This window comes from Melospiza melodia, chromosome 6, assembly GCF_035770615.1.
Source record: "Melospiza melodia melodia isolate bMelMel2 chromosome 6, bMelMel2.pri, whole genome shotgun sequence".
Classification (NCBI taxonomy): Eukaryota; Metazoa; Chordata; class Aves; order Passeriformes; family Passerellidae; genus Melospiza; species Melospiza melodia.
In genome coordinates, this window is record NC_086199.1 from 62,159,416 (window position 1) to 62,181,493 (window position 22,078).

Below are 22,078 nucleotides of genomic sequence, written 5' to 3' on the forward strand. Positions count from 1 at the left end.
ACAGACTTTTCAAGTCTTTCACCAATAGACAAAAAAAGACTGAGAGAGAATTCAGGCTAATATTAAACAAATGCATCTGTGAAGCAGGATACGATTTCCTCACTGTGCGGGTAGTTAATACTAGACATGTAATGAAATCACAAAACATTTGGAGTTTGTCAAACACAAACTGACATTTTAGCACTTTGGCACACATGATTACATGGGAGTGCTTAGGTTTAAAAGCATGTGCTTGGACAGTTACTGCAGAGCAGCTGATGCATGGTAACCCATCAGCTAAAGTTAACCTGTTCTTGGATCAATATATTTCATAAAACATTCACTCCGCAGCAGCTCCTATTAAAACATTTTGCAACATAACTATACCCGAGAGGAAAAATACAGAGATTCACCACAGTCTGTTCTCACCTAGGGATCACAGAAAAATAAGCCTACACTAGAAGTAATGGGATATAAAGAAGAGGAGAAAAATCAAGCTGCACATCTTTATGTCAAAGCAGTAAAAGTCACATATGGAGGATGAGGGTGGACAGCTCCATTACTCTAAGCTCAGTCTTCTGCACCACAGAAGCTCTACATTCTTCTGAAAACCTCAAACTTCATTTTGTGATTTAGATATCCTCATAAACACTAAAATAACGTCAGCCTGAAAAAGCAGCTCTGACTGATGGGATCTCTCCTTTGTTTGAGCCAGTGGTCTAGCAAAACCTAAAGGCATTTATTTCAATTGCAGTTGGTGCATCCTTACAATTACCCCAGCAACAAACGCCAGTATTACATGCTTCCCTCTGTTCTTGGGCTGCTTCTTCAGCCCCCCCAAGCCCTACAAACCCTTCCTATTCTCTCCCTCCATGGCTGAGCCTCCAGCTTTATTTTGGATAATCTCAACAAAACAGTTTCACATTCAGTACACATAAATCTGTGCAAGTTGATCATGCAGGGACAACATAAAATAAATGGAATTGAATACCAAGATGACACAGAGGAGATTATACTTGAGTGTATTATTCATTTCCATATTTAATTCATTATGTTTCTTCTTTTCCTTTTTTTTCCCCTTTCCCCCCCCCCTTTCAATTTATACAGAGCTGCAACACATTTTCCAGCCTGCTGTGCTGGAATGCTGCAGTGTCAAGGGACTTTGCAGTTAAATGTAAGACCTTGTTGTTGTATTGTGCACTGGGCCTTCATCCTCAGGAAACCGACAGCTCCAAGTTAGATAACAACTGGTAAATCATCCTCTTTGCTAAGTGTTTGCAAAGGCAGGTAGGAGGGCAGGAAGGAGCTTTCTTTAGAATAGGAAAAGAAAGAAACATCTCTCTTAAGGGATTAAGAACTTCTCTGACTATCCATCTCTCAAGTCGCCTCCTAAATCTTTGTTTTTCCTGATTACCAGTATTTCTTGACCTTTATTCTTGAGTTGGGAGAAGACATCTGTCTGAGGGCTCTCAGCAGGGTGGGAAGGGCAGAGGACACGTGAATCAGAAAGAGGAAAGGATACCTTTCCAGGGGAGTGAGGGGGAAAAAATCCAGAAGTCAATTTTCTTTTGTACTTCAGCAATGATCATTCATTATTCTCTAAGGGTTAACCTTGCCTGGAAAGCCCATGGGAGGAAGTGTACACTGGTTGGTTGGAGGGACCGGATAGAATGACTTAATAGAACATGTTTTCTTTTCTAGCCCTGATTCCCATGATTTTGTAATAAGCCAACATTGAATCAGCTAGCGAAATTTCCCTTCCGTATTCTCTAACACTTCTCTAAACTCACCCCCGTGCTTCTGGAATGACCTGAAATTTCACATTCTCCCCCAACATGCAGAGAAAGCTGCTGACTTCACTCCCCTGCCTAGGAGCCAATGCTGTGCTTCTCACACCTCTGCTTCAGCCTTGAGCAGTTGCTACCTCAGCCCAGCTGATGTTCCATATAAGCACTGGTAACTCTTTTTTCTTACTTTTGTTCATCTGTGTATGAAGTAATATAGTCCCATGGTGGCATGTTGATGCATGTAGAAGAGAAAAACAAAATACTTAATCCTTGCCAGATGAAAGGAAGGGAAAAAACAAAACAATAATCATGAGTTCCTCCACACTCCTGCTTGGTAAATTTTCCTTCTGAAGCCAGCTGTTTGACAGATGGCTTTAAAAGTGAAGTTGTGTTCACTTCTCTTAGATAGGCTAATGGTCTCATTCTGTTTGTTCTTTTTTTTGGTTTGGAAAACTGCAGAGACAACTGGATGGAAGTCACTGTTCTTCAGGTTAACAACTTCATTGTACAGCAAAAAACCCACTGCAGTGACATAGGGTGTACTGAGGATAGAACTGGCTAGATCTGACAGCAAATTAGGATGGAGAGGAGAGGCAAGTCTGGACAGGGCTTTTTCAATTGCCTTTCCTGCTCTTGCAATGTCCACAAGCTTAACTTTTGTATGGTAGGAGCTCAGTGAGAACAAAGATTTCTGTCACCCTCAGAAATTATATTCTGTGAGATCAGTAGGTTGTGGGTTTTCTCCAGTATCTCTGATTTCTCTTCACACCCCCTCCAACCCCTACCCACTCCTTCCCCCTTCCCCCCTTCCTGCCATGTAGAAGAGAGTATTTCTAAATCTCCAAACATTTTTCAAGCCAGCAAATCTAGTTATATCAATTACTATACTTTATTTCAATAATTCCAGGATGTTCTGCTTTGGTCTTGGAACTTAAACTCAGCAGGGTCCCAGACAGTGTGAGTCTCTGTTATCTGCCCCTTCCATCACTTCCATACAGTTGGTCGGGCTCCTTACCCTCTTCATGGCCTCCTAACAGCTTTATTTCTTATGGAAACTCTGAATAACTATTTTTCTCCACACCTTGTCTTGACCCCCTCCTCCTCAACAGATGCCCACAATTCCAGTTGAAGGGACAGTTAACTCTGCCCATCCATACCACCAACAGCTGCCTGTTCTTTCCTGCTCTTGGAGGCTGCTCTGCTCCCCACACCACTGTCTGTGGTTCACCTGAGGAGATCACCATCTACTCAAGGCAGGAATATCAGCTTCATATGTCTGCTCAACACACCATGAAGGTGCAAGAATCCTTTTGATTCACATTTCTGCTGACCATGGTAAGGTGAACCATCATTTGGGTAACACTAAGAGAAGGTGAGCATTTCACTGGGTTGGGCTTTTCTCATCAACCTGACATTGCTGAACATGCACCTTTCTGAAGCTGATGCATCTTCTCCAGCTGTCTAGTCTTTTCAGGGCAAGGACAATTATTTTGTGTTTGCATGTCATCTGTGCTACCCAAAAGGCAGGTCTGGGTCAGTTAACATCATTGTAGGACTAGTACTCATTATGGAGAGAGAAGAGACAGAGAGCAGGAGAGGGGGGGAAAAATGGCAGACAAAGTGAGTGTCTGTGGGATTAAGAACAGCCGAGGGTGGAGAATAATGGAAAAGACATGGTGGAAAACTCTGTCAACACAGCCTGAATGGGTCTGTTTGCACAATGTCATACAGGGACAGATAAGAACTGCTGTACGGCAAGCCAACAGCATTCACTGTCCTCCAAGGAAAGGCAACACCTGGTATGATGGAAGACTACAGATCTGACACCTCTCTGGCTTTCACTGCACACAGGAATTTTTGAATTGCAATATACTTCTAATTTATTGGCCACTGGAATCAAGAAGACACTCAAGTGAGCCACCCCACACCCACATATTTTCATTACATTTCCATACTCTAGTTCCAAAAGCCTCTCAATATCATGGGGAAAGAAACTGCAAATCTCTTCAAGAATATTATATGACAATGAAAGAGTTATGACACATGTTTCTAGATGGCATTTATCACACTTTTAAACTCATACTCAGTACTAATAAACAACCTATTTTCTTGCTCATGTGCTCTGACAGAGCAAACACAGAGCAACCCTGATCAGTAAATCCTGGTTTTCCTTCAGCTGACCCACATACAGTTTAGTGGATGAAAGTCTATTGCAAAGTAATGCAAAAGTTACATGGGATCAGCTGTGCTTAAAAGCTTTGTGAAAGAAGTGTATTTTCCAGGAAATGCCTGAGATTAGCTGGGTTGGTGAGAGCATGGTGTTAGTAATGCCAAGGTTGTAGGTTCGATCCCCACATGGGCCATTCACTTAAGAGTTGGACTCAATGATCCTTGTGGGTCCCTTCCAACTCAGAGTGTTCTGTGATTCTGAAAGGTGAGACAAAGGTTCTTTAGCATGCAAAGGATTTGCTCCAAAGCCCACTGAAGCTGCTGGAAGGACTTATGTTGATTCCAACAGTCTTTGGATCAGAACCAAGGGGGGAAGTACTGGCGCCAGGCATAGAGGGTAACATAAAAGAAGGCACAGAAAGTAAAATTCAAATGTATATACAGCAGGAGAAGTCCTAGCCATACTGCAAATTGCTAAAAGATACTGTTAAGGATCTGTTGCATACATGGCATACAGTGGTGAAATGTCCCAGATCCAAACCTTGTCCATCACACCATGATCCATACAGTGATACCACAAGTCACAGCACCAGTTCCTCAAGCAGGAGATAAGAAACTATGCCTCATAAGAAGGAAAATCATCTCCTGTGTCTATGAGATGGTGGCTCTGCTGAGATAGCCAGTGTACACCAGCTGTTATGCTTTTCATCTGTTGTACTACCCTGACATACTCATTTATTTCAGACCACTGCCATTGGATGCCAACAGCTGCAGCTCATCGGCCTACGGTTTTTTCTGATGAAGTGCCTTTCAGATCAGAACATGCCAATCCGTCAAACCCAAGACTTCTGGGTTTGGGGCAAGAGAGTTCAACCAACTCCCTCCAGTTTTCAATTCCACTTTTGTTTTTAAAATTAAACCACTGGTAATAAAAGAACAAAACACAAAGCAGAAGTCAATATTGAAATCAAATGTTTCAGCTGATGTTAGAGGAAAAGGATTCAGAACTTGGGTTTTCATTTTGCAAAAATTTTCCAAATTCTGGCTGTTGGCCCAATTTTTAAACCCAGGTTCAGTTAAAAAAAATCCTGAAAATGTTCACAGGATAGGAAAGCCATTTCCTGCCAACTCTATATTGGCTTACAGTTCTGACGCATGCAAGCTGGATTTGAATTAGCAGATTAGGCCCAGATCCAGAAAGGGACCTAGGTACTTAAAGTAGGACTGAGGTATGCGAGGCCCAGACAAAGGTCCTCCTCAGTCCCTGGAAACCACTGAGTTTTCAAAATTAGTAATTCTCCTTTGGAGAATGCCTGAAAGCACCTCAGCTTTGACACGCAGTTCCATGCCCATGTCCCTTCTTCACCTTCATCCATACCTCCCCAGGATCTCCTGGAGCATGGCCACCAAAGCCAGGGCCCTTCAAACATGCAACGGCAACTCCACTTTCTTCCAAAACACAAACAGAGGAAGAGGTGGTACCACCTTATCATACAATAGCTCAGTGCTTGGAGCACACACCCAGGCAGAGCTGGTTTCCCTCAGCTCGTGAGGACTCAGACCTGCACTGCAGAGGGTGCCCTGGCCAGAGCTTTCCCTCTTCTTCTCCCTGCACTTCAGCTGTAGGCAAAAAAAAAAAAAAAAAAAAAAAAAAAAGATCTTGGCCCTGGTTTCCTCTGTCAAGTTTTGTATAAATACCTGATTTTGCTATTTTCAATGTGTGAATATATTAAATGCTGTCTGAGGAAAACATGCCTAAAAGCCATATGCTTTCTCTTCAAGAGAGTCTTCTGGATTTAAGGCATCCCCTTGTCCTCAGCATTGCCTTTGCCTGTCTCAGACATCTCCACAATCAGCACTGGCCTGTTTCCTCTTTCCCCACATTTTGTGGGTCAGGATGAGGCTCTGTGGGTCTCACCCCTTGCACTCCCTGGCACACACAGGGTCAGTTCAGCTCTATCACTTGGTGGGAGGACACAGCCTGCTCTCAGGCCCCAGAGGAGTGCAGCCCCACTGTGCTGTTATTCCTGCCTGTGCATTGCAGAGCAGGGAATTAGGCTTTCTTGTTTACATTTTCTCTTTTCTCTTTCACCCCCTCCTTTTTTCCCCCCTTCTTAATAAAGAATGTTTTTAAAAACAAGTGCCTGCATTTGAGCTCCTGCGAACTCTAGTTTCCTTGGAGAAATGTTTGTGCACTTTAACTTAAAGAATTTCTGAAACATATAGGAAAGGAATTTCATAAACTGCTCATTGAAAAACATTCCATACATTCCCCTCTCATCCAGAGACACCCGTGTGTGGTCTCCGACAAGGTCAGGTTTGGGGCTACGTAATGGGGACAAAGATTCCAGCGCTCAGAAAACAACAGATACCACAGACCATGGGACGGGGGGGAAAGAACCTCGTGACTCCCATTGCTGGAGGCCGGGAGACCACCGGAAAGCCAACAGACAGTAAACACTGTGCGTTATCCCAGCGAGGAAAATCCCAGCGCGAACCTCCCACATCTCTGTTGAGAGAGCGACATCAGGCTCTGCTAAGGAATGGAGAAGGGAAAGGGGGGGGGGGGGAAGAAAAGAAAAGAGGACAAAAAGAGAAAAACAGTGTTTGCCACTTATTATTTAATCTAAGAAAGGTGAGGACAATGAAGGAGGTCTTTGAGAGGCAGACTGGATGGGTATTGCAAATGGTGGGCAGTCAGATTGGGATATGATTACGGATGCATGGAGCGGTGGGAAGAGCACCCTTGGTTTAGATTGCCTCCCCTCTGTTTTGAAATCAGGGCGGCATGTTTGCCAGCCCTGCCATCCCTTGGGGCACTCTGAAGCTCTAGGAATGAGCTCTCTGCACATCTTCAGTTTACACTGTTTGCAGAAACCATAACGTTATTTCCAAACCGAGTACTCTGAAACATGCCAAAGGCACCATTCCTAATCCACTACGATGGACATGACTCACGGCAGGTCTTAAAACAAAATTACCCAAAGTGAGGGAAAAGAAGGCATCAGGGAAATAGTCTCTTGGAGAAAGTTCTTCTCCAGTACCTGATGAAATGTCACAAGATGGGTTTTATTACAAAATTTTCCACTTAAGTCTACATGCTACAATTGATTTCTGAGTTTAGATCAACTGGAAACATGTCAATTCACAGCAGATCTTTTGAAATCTTTGAGAAAGAACCCTACATAAATAAATCCAAACTGGAAACCTTCTTTTTGTGATAATTGGAAAGCAAGGTCACACCTGGACCATCATTCATGTTGCCCTGCTTATCTTGTATCACCATTCACACTAGCATGGACTATACACCACCACTGGCACGATAAAGTGCAATGGTTTCAATTTTGTGAGGTATTGCTGGTTTTTAGAGCTCACTGTTAGTGACAACATCCACTCAATGCAATCAGGATCCAAAGGTTTTTATCTGATCCTTGTGTTACTCCTGCATTTAAGCAAATCCATCCTCAGGAGTTACCAGTACATTAGGAAGATTTGAACCTAGGCTGTTCTTGCTTAGACTTGGCTGCATTCATGAGCAGAGGGAAAAAATAGGCTTCGACTGAAGATGTCAGACCTTTAGTCACCTTTACAAAAGTTTCAAATTGCATTAAACTGACCACAAACAACAGCCTGTCTAGATTTCTGTAGCAAACCACAAAGAATGAAAAATAGCTGACAACAAATACACGCTCTTGACATTACAGTTGCTTAACTCCTTAAATCTGGGATCCTGAGTCAGGAAAAAAAAAGTGCAAGGCATAATTACAAATATCCGACTTCATCTTGTGCATCATCCTGACTGGATGAAATGGCTGGCACAAATAAAGCTCTGCTAGCAAAGCTCAACAGATTTTCTTCATTGCTGCTGCTCCTGAAGGTTGTCTCTGCTCTCCTGTTTGTTCTCTCCTAGCTCTTTATAAATTCAATCCAGATATTAACAATATCCATTAGCTTCTCCAGAAGATTATCTCAGCTTTAGTGACTGGAATGCAGGGATTAGGAAAAAAAAACCATTTGGTTTTGTTTTTAATAAAAGTATATGTTGATTTAAAGTGATGGCTTTTAACATCTGTTGTGCAAGTCTTTGCGGTAATAACCCTCAGAGATTGTTGGAGAGAGAGATCATTTAGTAGGTAATAAACATCAGTGATTTCATTAATGAAATATTCTAGCATAGACATTACAAATGGGAAGAAGAAAGGCTTCCACCTGCTTAAATTATTTCATTGCTGAGGCTAAAACTGGCTGCTGCTGGCAGGGCAGGAGATGCCCTGGTACCTCTTTCCCCTGCTGTGGGCACGTGCCATGGAAGAAGAGCTGCATCAGGGGCCTATCAGGAACCTTCTAACTATCACCATGTGAGGCATAGATTTCAAAATGCCTTACCAACAAGGGGTTGTCCTTAGTTCCTGACATTGCTGTAACCCAGCTGACAGCTCTTTCTTGGAGCACTGGGTGCCTGTTAGCTGGAAAATGGTGACACAGATTGCACTGGGTGCCTGTTAGCTGGAAAATGGGATGCAGATTGAGCCAGGAGTACGGGAAGTTGAACTACAGTTCCTGGCAGAAGAGGTGAAAACCTTCTGTAGGAATCTTTTCATCTTCCTCCACTGGGAGAAGTTTTGAATGCAATTTCCAGCCAAACTCAAATTTCTTCTGGAAGTCTTTATTGATCATGTGTGTGAATGCGGAGGGGAGATCCTTCAGAGACCAGTTTTACAAACAACAACAACAACAACAATGCCAAAAGCTTCAAAGACAAAACGATCATGGGGTGGAAGAGAGAAGTTCTTTCCTGTCTTGCAGACATTTAGAGAACCAATAACAAATTGAATGATGGGGAAATGCCCCTGCCCACATGAGGGTCCAGGGCCCCCACGCACCCAGAACATATTCTGGTGCCTGTTCACAGCAGTCATCCTTTCCCTGCACAGCAAAGATCAGGGCATGAGGGAGAAAAATGTGCCTTTGGATATTGGCTCATCATGTGGCCCTAGGCACAAAGAGGAACAGCAAGTTTTCTCCCTCCTCTCCCCTTTATCAGCTAGTCAGCAGCTCCTGTGCTACCTGAGATACTTGCCATACCACAAGCCATCCAAGGAAGTGTTCAATCCCATTTCTGAGCCCTGCTCCCTCCTCAGTGAGGAGAAAGGTACCCCAAAGCCTCCTTCCTCCAGCCTTGATGCTACCACAGAGACCAGTCCTGGCAGGGTAGGCTCTCCACATGTGGAGAAGCTCAGTGCTCCTCTGGAAAAAGCACATGTAGGGAGTGGGATTTGCACCACAGTGTGCTGAATCAAAAGCATCTGAAGAGTTGTCCTCCCCTGTGGCTTTGCGGTGAGCTTAGGAAATCCCTTCTGAGCTCTGCTGAGGGATCTCTTTGAGGCTTCTTGGCTTCCTGCAGCCTTTTCCTCCCTTGTCAGACAGCTAAGGGGAAACTGCTGATGCTGGCTCCCCACAAGACATCAACTGCTTTCTATTATTTGGGGGCACAGCTTTCCCCACTTCTTGGTGACCAGGGCCTAACCCAGGGCTCTCTACAAACCTCCTGTGGTGCAGAAAAAGAGCTGGTTGTGTCTGCAGGGAGAAGGATCACCTGTATGCCTGCTGGTGTCTGTGCCTGTGGTCTCCAGCCAGAAGGACAATAGACACTGATCTTTACTGAGAATAAAGAGCATCAGCTAAGATTAATGAAAACAAAATAGTGCAGTTGAGACCAAGTAAATGCCTTGGAAAGACAGGATGGTTTACACATTTTCAGATGAGCTAGCAAGCCAGCCCAAAGACAGCATTTTCTTGATCTGGAAAATGAAGCAAAAAATACATTTCCTTCTGAGGAATTACAGCTTTAGTTCTGTTTTACCTGCTACTTAGCACCCCATATTCTGCCAGTGAAGACAAAGCCAGCTTTTGTTATCAAGACTACAGTAAAGGAAGGGATGAGAAAGAAAAGAAGAGAAGGATTGTTAATTTTCTTTGCTTAATAAGATCTGACAAACTGACAGTTGTCCCAGCCATTAAGGAAAATGTTACCCAATGTGTTTCATGCAGTGGATATACTACCTTTTTGTCACACAGTAAGAACAGAAAGAACAGACTGTCCTGGACTCAGAGATGGGTGTTTTGGGGCCATATCTAAACTGCAGGGCAGACTCATGCCATACTGTTGCCTGAGGTCATTGCCACAAGAGACATCCAGGAGACATGATTGAAGACTAACTCATGTGCACAGGTTTCCTTCCCATGACCACTAGGACACATACAGGAGAAGATAGTTTGTGCCCTGAAGAAAAGTCAGGGAGATGAGGCAGAGTCAGATACCTGCTAGTTAAGAGAGATTCATCTGGATGCATCATTTACATGCAGGAGTTTCTTGAGGACCACTGATGACCTCACCCCCCTGTCCTAGTCAAGTTCTGGACATCCCAGATGGTCCCACAGAGAGACCATGGCCCTACTGTGATGTTTTCCACTTTTTATGAAAAGGCACTTTTAGCTCACATTAACAAACAGAAATACTCTTTATCCATCAAAGACAGATCCATTTGAGGATAGAGTCAGTGTTATCCATAAAGCTGTCAAGAAATTTTCACAGGTTTTATCAGGTTTTCTGAACTGAACAAATCAGTCCTGAATGTTTTTAGAAATCCTCATTTTTCTGCCTGACTATGGGGAGTTTTCACATTTCAAGATGTGGGGGAAACTGCCACTACCTTCAACAGCAAAAAATAATGTTTGTTAAAAGATGCAATTTTGTTTTTTCGTAAAACTCTTTTGATTCTCTCTAGAAGACTTTACCATTATTTAGGCATCTAGATAATAAAAAAAATATTGGTAAATATAAAAAAGATTACTTGCAATTACTTCTGCCAGGAGCTAACAGCAAGGGCGGCTTTGCCATGGATGCTGTTGTCACTCAAGCCCTTGTTGATCCTGTTCTTGGTGCCATGGGAAAAAGCAGTGGTACACAATTTAAAGAGATTTGCCAATTTAATAAACCATTGAGAGGGGATACTGGAATGCAATATTTCATCACCCAAATCCCCAAGCTGCAACCAAGCTACTGATTTTCTTTCTTGATATCCATCTCTTAGTAATTGTTGCTTTGTTCCTGTCCTCAGAGGAATGACCCTGACCAAGGGACAGCTGTAGACACACCATCCAAGCAAAGGATGCTGCAAGAGACAATGCCCATTGCCTCAGCTGCCCAAAGCTTTGGCCTTCATGATTTGCAGCAAGGAATCCACAGCCATCACAAACTGCAGAGAGAAGGAGGGCACCAGGACGAGGAGGTGAAATAGTGAAAAAGCTGTTCGTCCCAAAGGGAGGCACAGAAAGAAAAATCTTTCACTCTTCCTTGGGGACTGTCTAAAGCACTTTGATCCAATCATGGATTTAATGAGAAGGATGCCTCAGCTGCCCCTAAGCACACACCACCACTGGTCCTGGTGGACTGAGATACCCAGGGACCCAGACCACAAAAGAGAGAAGTAACCTCAGCAAACAGAAATTGAGGAGGACATTGAGTTTTGCTGCTTCTTTTATCTCTTCTTAACAACCTAATTGGAGTGTAATGAATTTAGGGTTGATGCTCGCTGCCAGATTCACTTCTTTGATGTGTTTTTGGCCTCTGTGCTACAAAAATGCAATGGGAACCAAAACCAAGATGTTACACCTCCATAAAGTGTCTCTGGGTTTACCATGAGATTCCAATGCCTGTGCCAAGTGACCAAAGCCACTAACAGGCCGCTGCTCGCCAAGATGTTTGGGTAATGAATAAGAAGCAGAGAGAGATGCCACTGTGAATCAGAGTGAGGAATGCACGCTAATGGCAGCAGAGGTGGACCCAGGGCTGTAATGTGGAACAGAAGAGTGCTGCGGTCATGCTCCTCTGTGGCTGCAGCTTTCAGGAGCAGCTGGTGGTGCCTGAAGGCCTGTGGCAGGCGAGGAGGATTTTAGGAGGTAGGTAGAGCACTGCTGCACAGGGACACAATGACACAGCACCACCAGCTGCTTATGCTCCAGCAACCAGGTCACTCTCAGGCCAAGGGTCTTTTCCCACCCCATTTCAACCATCCCTGCCTTAGCTCCTGCAGAGACATCTCTTTCCTACATGAGCCTACCATGCTTTGCTTGGCTCTCAGCAGGGCATCCCCAAGGGCAAAGAGCAGTCACTCCATAGCATGTGAGCTTTCAACACACAGCGCATGCTCAAGAGGCCATCACCCCCCGCTGCCCGCCACACGCCCTGTCAGGGTCAGCATCCCAACACTGGGGACAGCAGAGTCAGCAGGCTGTGCATGCAAGCAGCAGGCAAAACTTGGAAAGGCCTCCTTGGGGGATATCCAACCGCAGAGAAGAGATAGGGATCCCCACCACCTCACTTAGATTCTCCAGGTGAATGATAACCTGCCCTTGAGCAGACATGAACAACCTGGTGATGCCCACCAATTAAAATGTCCAAGGGCCCCACATAAATTTTCCTCTCAGAGATAAATAGATAAATTATGGGAGTTTGGTTCTGAAGAGGCTTCATTAAGTATGGATGTTTTCTGTTTCTATACAAACACCAACTAAGCAAGCCCATATTAGATGAACTAATGCATCTATTCCAAAAATCACAGCCCAAAGGAAAATCCAACTGTTTATCTGTTTCCCTGTCTGCAATGATCTTGCTCACGATAAAAAATGATGTGCCTCCTTGGAAAAATCGTGGCCAATGACAGTTCATGTACTTGCAGAGTATTCGAGGCTAAATTCCCACCCTATTTAAATCAATACAGCTACATCCATTTTAGGGAAGCTATCCCCAATTGACAGATCCTGGGAACCTGGCCCTGAATCTCTCTCTGACTCAAGCAGCCTTTACCCTGTGACTACATATTTGAGACATGGGCTGCTGATAAGATATGCTTCTAGTTAAATGCAGCCCTCCTTCAGCTATGATTCACATTCAAGAGCAGTTAAGTGGCCCAGCTGTTCTGGACACAAGCCTTCCCTCTGCAAGAAAAGCACTTTCTGGAAGAGGAATACTCACACAGCTTTGCTGGTAAGCAGGTTGTATACCCAAATCCCAGAACTGTGCTCCAAAGCCTGACACCAGAAGCAGGGACAAGCCCTTTTCCTGCCTTGCAGTGGCCACTGTCACCTTAGCTCCATCAGATGTGAGTGGAGAGCTACTTTACACCTTGCTCATTACTCAGGAGAGAAATTATGGAGTCTGACTGAGCTTCTCTGTGTTCTAGAAGACTCAGGCATCCACACCAGCCACATGTAGGTAGCATTTAATGGGCCAGTAGTAAATTGGTGTCCCATGGGACCAGGAAGGCAGTCCCTGAGACCAAGAGGTGTGCAGCTCCTGTGATCAGAGAGCAGCCTGATCTTCCCAGTGGAATACATCTGTCAAAGCAAAATGGAAAAGGAACACTACCTGAGGACATTAACCCTGTGGTTTCCCCAAGTTCCACAGGGAGCTCAGTGCTCCATTTGCAGCTCCTGGGGACCATTGCTTGGCCATTGCCATGAGCACATCCGACCCTACATGTGCAGGCAAACATTCTCAGCTGAAGGGCTGGAACAGCTCCTTCTATTGAACATCTGGACTTACACATATAAACTACTCAACACTCTCTTCCAGAATTACAGAGTCTTTCATATCTTATCTCTCAAAAACCACTTATCAGCCCATGGCTTTCAGACTTCAGTCTCTCCCGTCTGCCAGAGTGGAACCCAGCCATGTACAAACACGAATAACAGCAGCCCCTCTCTCCTCTCCCACGCTGATGGCTGCAGCTCCTCTGATGGGGGCTTGAACTTTGGGGGCAGCAGGAACAGCTCCATCCACCCTTCTGCTGGGGACGGGCAGAGGAAGTTCAGCAGAGTTTATCCACAGGACAATAGATCACTGGAGCATGAATGCATCCTCCCATCCCAAGATGAGGAAGGTAGCAAGGTAAATGTACATATTTGTTCTCTTAATTATGATGACAGACAATAAGGAAACATTTGTAAGCTTGCACTGCTGCTGCATGGGCTTTGGGCATGGCCTAGAACCTCCACATCAAACATGCACAATGAAAGACAGGTTTGTGCACATAAATGAAAACTAATAATTGGAAATAGTCTGAACTTGTCAAATAAAGGCTTCTTTCTAACTAAATAACCCTTTTTTAATGCCAACAAAATGCTCAGAGAAAGTTTCATTTACGATATTTCAAAAGTGCTGTTTAGAAGGGGAGAGAAACTCTTTTATTGTCCTCCTCTGTTTTTCCTCTCCCTTTTCCTTTTAAAGAAAAGAAAGGTGCAGAGGAGGAAGTGCAAGAAGGGCTTTTAAGCCTGTGAGCCATGAAAACTCTTCAAGTTTCAGATTCACTGGGCATCAAAATTTCCACACACCCCCCCCTTCCAAACTTTTCAAATCCTTCCATAAAAATTCTGAAATGAAATGGAAATTTCTTCCTCTGAGCCATAAGAGATGACATCATTAGACTTCAGCATGGTGCTAAAAACATGAGTGTGTGCTGCAGCACCAGATACCAGTCTGAACATCTCAGCAACCAGAACAAGAGCAGACCAAGGGGCCTTCAGCAAGCTGCTGGGGCTGGTGCTGCATCAGGCAGCATGGAGATGGGGCTGGCAGGAGGAAGGCAGTGATGTTTCAGCAGAGGAAAGCTTAACATAAAACAGGACCATCACTAGCTCTGGACTAGCTTAGCTAACATATTTCTCGGTTGTATGGACCGCACATGGGTCGTACATGTTTTTGTTCAGTCCAAGAGAGGTCTGTCGCAAGAACAACTGTCTCTGCTTTTGTTATGAAACTGAAGTTCAGGCACAAATCTCGCCTGATGGGTCTCATTCCAGCAGCCAATGATACAATCCAGAGAACTAACATGATCATCAGGTACCAACTGGGAAATGGTGGGAACTGGATCTGCAGTAGCAGTGGCAGGAAGAGAGGGTACAGGTGCCTTTCTTTCGCTTCCCCAAATGTCCCCCCAACCCACATGCACTTTGGCCCCCATCAGCCAGTCCTCTCTGGCAAAAAAACATGCTTTCAGATGCTGCTGCCAGACCTCAGAAATGTATATTGCTGTTCTGGCTATGTTCAGGAGGAAGGGGAAGGGAAAGCAGTGTGCAATTTTCAACAGTTTCTCCTTGGAGAGGGGCCCCCTAATTTTCTGAAAGGGGCCATCGAGGAGGGGGGAGAAAAAGCAAGAGGCTCTGTCCCATTTTAATCCCTTTTCCCAAATTAGTTATACACAGGGAATTCATGATGGAGTTCCCTCTTTGGGCTCTGAGCCTCAAAACATTTCATAACATGCAGAGCCCTTCTAAAACCTTTTGATCACATCCCTTCTGAGACCGCTGTGTTTATGTGCAGAGCTGTGCGCATGGGCAGATGCTGAAGGGAAAGACAGGGAGCAAAAGTATCCTGCGCCTGTGGCACTGCAGGTAGGGCTTGCAGGACAGCCCCAGCAAGGGGAAAAACACAGCAAGAAATGACAATACACAGAACAAAACAGCGGAGGGACAAAGACCACTGGTGAGAGCTCAGCAACATGAGCCACAAATCTCTTCCATGCCGCTGTCAGGACAACCTACCTGGAAACTTGAAGCTGGCTCTTTGCCCTGTTGCAGCCTAGTACAGAGACTGCTGAGTGCTCTTTATTCAATGGGAAATTACCCAGTCTGCACAGAAACAACCCAAAATAAAGATATTCACCCAACCTTAGGCCTTGACCAAACAGGTTTGACATAAAGCAAGGACCACCAAGTGTCAAGCCTGGAGATGATTTCCACAAGCCCATGAGAGGCTGGAAACCTTTGGATTACAGCACATCTCCCTGGCCTATGTGTTTTGATTACAGTCCTTCATAGCCTCAAAACCTTAAAGACAGAATAAACTGCTACTGCACTTAAGTAATTTAGGATCCTGCAGTACAGTCACAGTTTTTCAGCTGACCAAGAAGGGCAGAAACCTCTCCTCATTAACCAGCATGAGGTCTGCAAGCCAAGATCCTCAGAGGCATTATATCCTCTTAGAAATTAGTGGTGCTTGGGCATTTTAGTAAATATATTCAAGGACCTGGATTGAAATACCAATGTCCACCCCTTCTAAAAATTATGTTACGTGTCTGAAAAAGTTTACAAAGGTGACTGTGAGACTGATGCATTTCTGGAAGTCTAAGAAGGGGTACTGGTATTTTGATAAATTTTACTCAATACTTCTTATTAAAAAAGAGCTCAACTGGTTTAATTAAAAGTCATGGTAAATAGATTTCCTTTCGCCAGTGCCAGTGCTTTGTATGGACACATTCAAAGGCATTCACTTCCATTTGGTTAAACTTCATAACTGACTCTTCTAAATGTTTCCACATGGTGGCTTGAATTATTTTTTTCTTTTTCCTTTTTCTTTTTAACTAAATCAATTTTAAACCAATTTTCATTACATTGGTGGTTTTGCATGTCCACAAGGCCTGTGGGCCTCTTGGATTTTAAAACTTGGCGTGAAATTCAGCCCAAAATGCCAAGTGCTGAAACCCAGTGAAAATGAAACCATTACAATCTATAGGGGAAGCTGCCTGCCACTCAGCCCTGCCCACGCTGCTGGCTGGACTGAGAGCACCTTCCCTGGGGCACCAGTCCTACACCAAACTGAGTGCTAGGAATGGCTAAAACTCGCCTCTGGACACTGCCATTGCTCCATCCCGAGCGAGTTTGGGATTTGGCAGCAGCAGGCTCAAATCCTGGCTGGTGGAAATTGCTGGAAGCACAGCCTGTGAGAAGATCAAAATCCTGATCAGGAACCTCTTTAAAACTGTGGCTTCAAAGCTGACTGGAAACCTGGCCCTGGGCTTCCCTGCAATTCAGCTTGGGTTTGCAAACTTGGCTGGTGTTAGGTTTATTGCACCTAGTTTGGGGCTTTATTGTGAATATTTTGTGGAGATTCAGCTCTTGAAATTAAATGGGCTCTGTTGTTCAGAGCCTGGACCAATGTCCCTAGCATCCATAAACTCCATACCAATCTATTTATCTTTATGTAAAAGTAATTGAGGGTCTGGTGCTTTATTTTCAAGGTAGAGGTCATTGCTGTGTATTATCAAGTCAGTAAAATTGGGTGGGTGGGTGGGTGGATGGATGGATGGAGACTACTAACTGTTGCATATTGGAGAACCTTGACTTAAAAAGCAAGATTTTAAACTGGTGAGGAGCCAGGTTTGTTATGGTCCCGTTTTCCACCACTAAGTCTAGTAAGCTAACCAAAAAGCAAAAAGATGTCTTGTAGAAGCATCCAGCAGCTGAGATGCTTCAAAGCAAAGACAGCAGCCTTAGAAGAAACACCAGCAGAGGTGAAGGTTTTCTGCCTCCCAGAAGGCTTGGGGCAATGAAGAAAGCCAATAATACTGCTGGTTTCCAACACCACTGATTTTAATACCTCTAGAAGTAGAAAAGAATGGGTTTACTTACTGTTCAACTCCCTTCCCCTCACAAAAACCCTCAAAAATGGTGACCATTCAAAGCAGAACAAAGATGGTTCTTGGCAAAGGCTCAGCATGGCTCCTGTTACTGAGGAGAATGTGGTCATGTTGCTAAGATAGTAGCCTAGGAGTCAGGCCACTCTTTATGGCCATCCTACCACCCTACCGTGTAACCTTGGAAAGTCACGTTTCCCCTCCATGGTTCCACATTCCTTGCCATCCTGTGCCTCTTGGCTATTCATGCTGCCAGCTTTATGGTCCAAGCCTGTCTCCTACTGTTCTAGCTACCACCGTAATTATGAGAATTTGATACACGCTGCATTCCAGCACCCCTTCCCACAGACCTCTGTTAGACACCATGCCAGCTTCTACCACCCCTTCCTGGGACATGCACGCACTGTGAAGGACAATCTGCCCCTGTCACCCACCAGAAGCACCCCAACACTCAGCCCCAAAGGGACTACAACCCAGGGAGTCACTGTTTAGCTGTGACAACGCAAAGGTATTGCACAAGAAGCGCAAGAAATGTGAGGGGTTTGCCCTGAGGTGCACCTCTGCTCCAGCACACATTTGTCATGACTGCCTGAGTAAGGCAAGGGTTTGTCCCTGACCTCAGAGGGCTGTTGAACTTTCTGGAAATGCCTAGACTCTGCAGCCTGGCATGAAAGCACCATTTTGCAAACAGTACTGCACTGCATGCAGTCACAGGGTCCTTTATGACCAGCGTAGCCTAAAGCTCCAAAAGAACATCTGGGTGTGACACTAGCACCCTTTTTCTTTACAGGGGCTAAACCTCTGCTGTGCCAGAGGCAGAACTTCTACAAACAAAGTATGAGAACTTTTTTCTTCCCTGTTTTGCTCTAAGGATCCTTAACTCCAGGAGCCACCGCACCACTAAGAGCACAGGTCTTGCTTCTGCTCCAAATTCTCATTGAAGGCTGATCCTCAAATGCCTTCAGGCAGCAGCAGCTTGCTCAGTAGCTGCTAAATTATCTCTGGGTAAGGCTCCCATGCTGGGCACTGGGCATACACACAAGGAAGGACAGTCCCTGCATGAAGACTTCTCAGCCTAAACAGGGAAGTGACACAAAGGGGAGGAGATTAAACAGTGTTAGTGAGATCACCACGTAGAGAACTGGTGAAGGTGGGATGAGAACTCAGAGAGCACCAATTAGCTGCCCTGCACACCGGGGCACTTGGTGCCTTCACTCCTTGCATGGCATTTCCACGTGTGTACATGGACACACACATATATGTGTGTGTGTGTTTATATCTGTGTAAAGATGGATGTGGACACACAGGCTACATTGACAAAGGCGGAACGTGCACACCACAGCTGCAAGTGGCACATTGAAAATTGCCCTGTGCTGCCAGGAGCTCACAGCCCTCAAGGAGATCCCTCCTGACCCGACCCAGCAGGAACTGAGCCCCACTGTGACTTCTCCAGGCTGAGCCAGCACAAGAAGCTGGGATTTCCAAAGGTGCAGGCAGATGATTGCACTGAGATACTGTCTCAGCTCCTCCTCAGAGTTTGGTGCTGTGTGTTTTATCAACAAATAACATGTCTTTACTACTGCCAGCCCTGTTGAACCACTGAAGCTGCAGACAAGCAAGCTGTGTTTGCTTCTCTTTCATTTGTCATCAACACAATGGCCAGCCAAGTTCTCATTCCAGCATCTTACTTGTTGGTAACAACAAAAACAGGCAAAAAGGGAAAAGCTGATTTTTTGGCAGGCTGTGGGCATTCAGAAATGTAGGCTTGGATAGGTAAAGTGAAAAAGGCCCAGTATGAAAATCACTGGGGAAATAGAAACATTAGGAAGCAAGAGTTTAAAACAACAACAAAAAAAGTAGGCTGGTTGGGTTTTCAGATTCCCCTATTTCTGCTCTCTGGTATGGTGCTGTGTACTAATCCTCTCCCTTCACCAGCACAGGGGGGCCTCAAGTTAAGTGACAACTGAACTTGGTCAGAAGGAGACCAAGAAACTTTTTGCAAGTGATTCACTTCCTAAGGGCTGCACACAGGGATCATTCCAGGTCTGGATCACAGTCCTGCTGATTACAGGATGCAGAGCTCAGGGAAGGGAAAATGCAGGGAAGAACAGTGACAAACACCGCTGAGGGAACATCTCTGGAGTATGTTAGTACGTTGCTAAAAGGGAGGAACAGTTTTGAAACATGAGCACAGAGATAAAAATCTATTCCAAGGTGAGGATGAGCTAAATACATCAAAGGCCTTTCAGCACAATCTGGGCACACGTGAACCATCTAAATAGTAAACAACGCATTTACTACTAATAGCTGCCTAATTTATTTATGGAGCCCCATCACACCGCAGATCTCTGTCATCTCCTTCACACACCAGTCACCTGGCACCGGAGGAGCTCTGCTCTGCCCTGCCTTTGCTACCTGTTTTTAGAGACAAGCACTAAATAACAGAGCCCTGCACAACATGATAGGGCCCACGCTTCAAGATGGTTGACTGAAAATACTCATTTTCCAACTTGGGGACGTTTCACAAGCTGTCTTAGTGCCTTGGAGCACCTCAAGCAGCGGAAGGAAGAGGAAATACAAGCACAGAAGCCAACACAATCAGCCCCAGGGTTGGGGAATCCCTCCTCGCATGTATATATGGGCATATGGATATATATCCACATTTGTCACTGCTATGGCAACTAAGACAACAAAGATATCCTTTTAAAGGCCCTGCAGTAAGGAGGAAAAATATTTTGCTATATATATCACTGCCTATTGACGTCAAAAAAATAACTTAAAATAAACTAACCTGTAAGTTTGGATCACGCTGGTCCTTTTTCCTCCTCTGTGGATATTGGAATAACCTTCACGTCACAATGACCATCTGTTGCCTTTCATGGAAAAAGTAACCAAAGAGAGCTGAACTAGAAAGTTTTCTATCAAGCCCTCTCACACACCCTCACTGAAGCAACATAAAAAGCCCCCTCTCCTAAAACCTATGGAGCACTGTAATCCTGAGGGTCTCATTTAGTCCTTCCACAGGCAAAACCCATACTGACATCAGAGGGTAATTTTGGTAATTAGTAAAAACTAAGAACCTGTGGTAAGCTGTGATAATTAATTCAGCTGAGCAGCTAAAGAATTCACTGGGAAAAAAAGCAAGCTGGCAGAAGGAAGTCTGGCCTGAATTGTAAAAATGAAACATTAAGTTGAAAAGTGATTTTAGGAAGTTTATTTCCACAGCCAAGATCTTGTAGATCAGGCCATCCTAACTCTTGTGCATGTATCTGTAGCAGCATGCACAGTAGGACTGACCTGACTTATGCCACTAATGCTACCAGTGAAATTATTTTGTTGACATCACTAAGTTGCTGCTACACATCCAATAAATACAAGCAAATGGATTTATGAGGCAGAGAGGAAGGTAGGGAATTTAGGACCATAGTTTGCACTAGGCTGTACCAATACTACCCTACTAAAGTCAAAGTCCAAGGCAAACAAGCACGAGCAATGCAGTGGAAAGCCCCGCAGGGGAACAGGCTGGATGCTGGTGATGGTTCACTCATGCAAGGCATGGGGGCATCCTTGGCATGGGACTGCTCTACAGCTCCTTGCCCAGTGCCCAGAATCAACAAATGCAGCATCTCCCATCCCTTGGCTAGCAGGAGGAGATGAGAAATACACCTCAACCAAATATCATCTATTTTGGTCACCTCAGGAAGATTGTGGGAAACCCTCTCAAGTCCCTTCTGGCTCAATGTGTGTTTTAATCTGGCTTGAAGGAGGCTGAACTGCCTGCATGTCCTACCAGAGCCCCACAGAGTGGGCTGAGGTGTTCTCAGAGGATGAGATATGCCATCATACTCTCAAAAGCACCAGGGATATTTCAAAGCAACAGAATTTATTAGAGATTTTTTGAAGGCAGATCTCTCTTACTCAGAATGGTGAATTTGAACAGATATAGCAAATGCAATGAGTCACTGGAGCATTGTGGGCCGTTATATACTATTAAGTCATCTGCAAGCCCATGGTGAACCCATTTGCAATGTGGTATTACATGGCCACTTGATGTGTTGTGGATTTGGGTCTGTTCCTCTTCTCCTCAGGGTTTGTTTTTCTTCCCTTTTTTTTTTTTTTTTCTGTAAGTCAAGCTCCAGACTACAAATAACAAGAGCTAACACAACTCCAGCAGGTTTGAATCAGACTTATGAAGGAAAATCAGCAATCACATAGGTTTTTAGAGGTTCAGAAATTTGCCTTCTCTCAAATTCTCCTAGGTCACCTGGTTTTCAAAACTGCTGGAATTGCTGCAATTCTCATCCCTCCTTCCCATCTGTCCAACGTTTCCCTCTAAATCAGAGGAAATCAGGGAAAATCAGAGGAAATCAGAGAGTTTGATTTGCCCCTGGGCTGCAGAGGAGCACTGACAGCCCCCATCCAGCAACATGGGTGCTTCAGTACCCTGTGTTACTTAACTTCCTATAGGTGTGCATTCTGACTTTTCTCACATCTCTGTTATCTCCCAAATTAGTCTGCCATCTCTTGTGCCATCAGTCACTTCACCTCTTTCCTACAACAATTTCCTGAAGTACTTTGCCTAGAGATTGGTTTCAGTGGCTCAGCCTGCAGAGCCTTCACCTTGTGGACTTGCACAAAAGACATAATGGAAGAGCCCCTTCTTATTTT

The 22,078-nt window shown here is 44.7% G+C and overlaps 1 long non-coding RNA gene across 1 annotated transcript in view; it reads right to left on the reverse strand.

Annotated features, from left to right (window-relative positions):
* The window catches only part of LOC134419861 (uncharacterized), a 51,160-nt gene that overhangs the window by 23,491 nt on the left and 5,591 nt on the right, over window positions 1–22,078 (reverse strand). The window contains exon 2 of the long non-coding RNA XR_010028177.1: window positions 20,202–20,283. This is a non-coding gene — a long non-coding RNA (uncharacterized LOC134419861). The remainder of the gene's footprint in view (window positions 1–20,201; window positions 20,284–22,078) is intronic.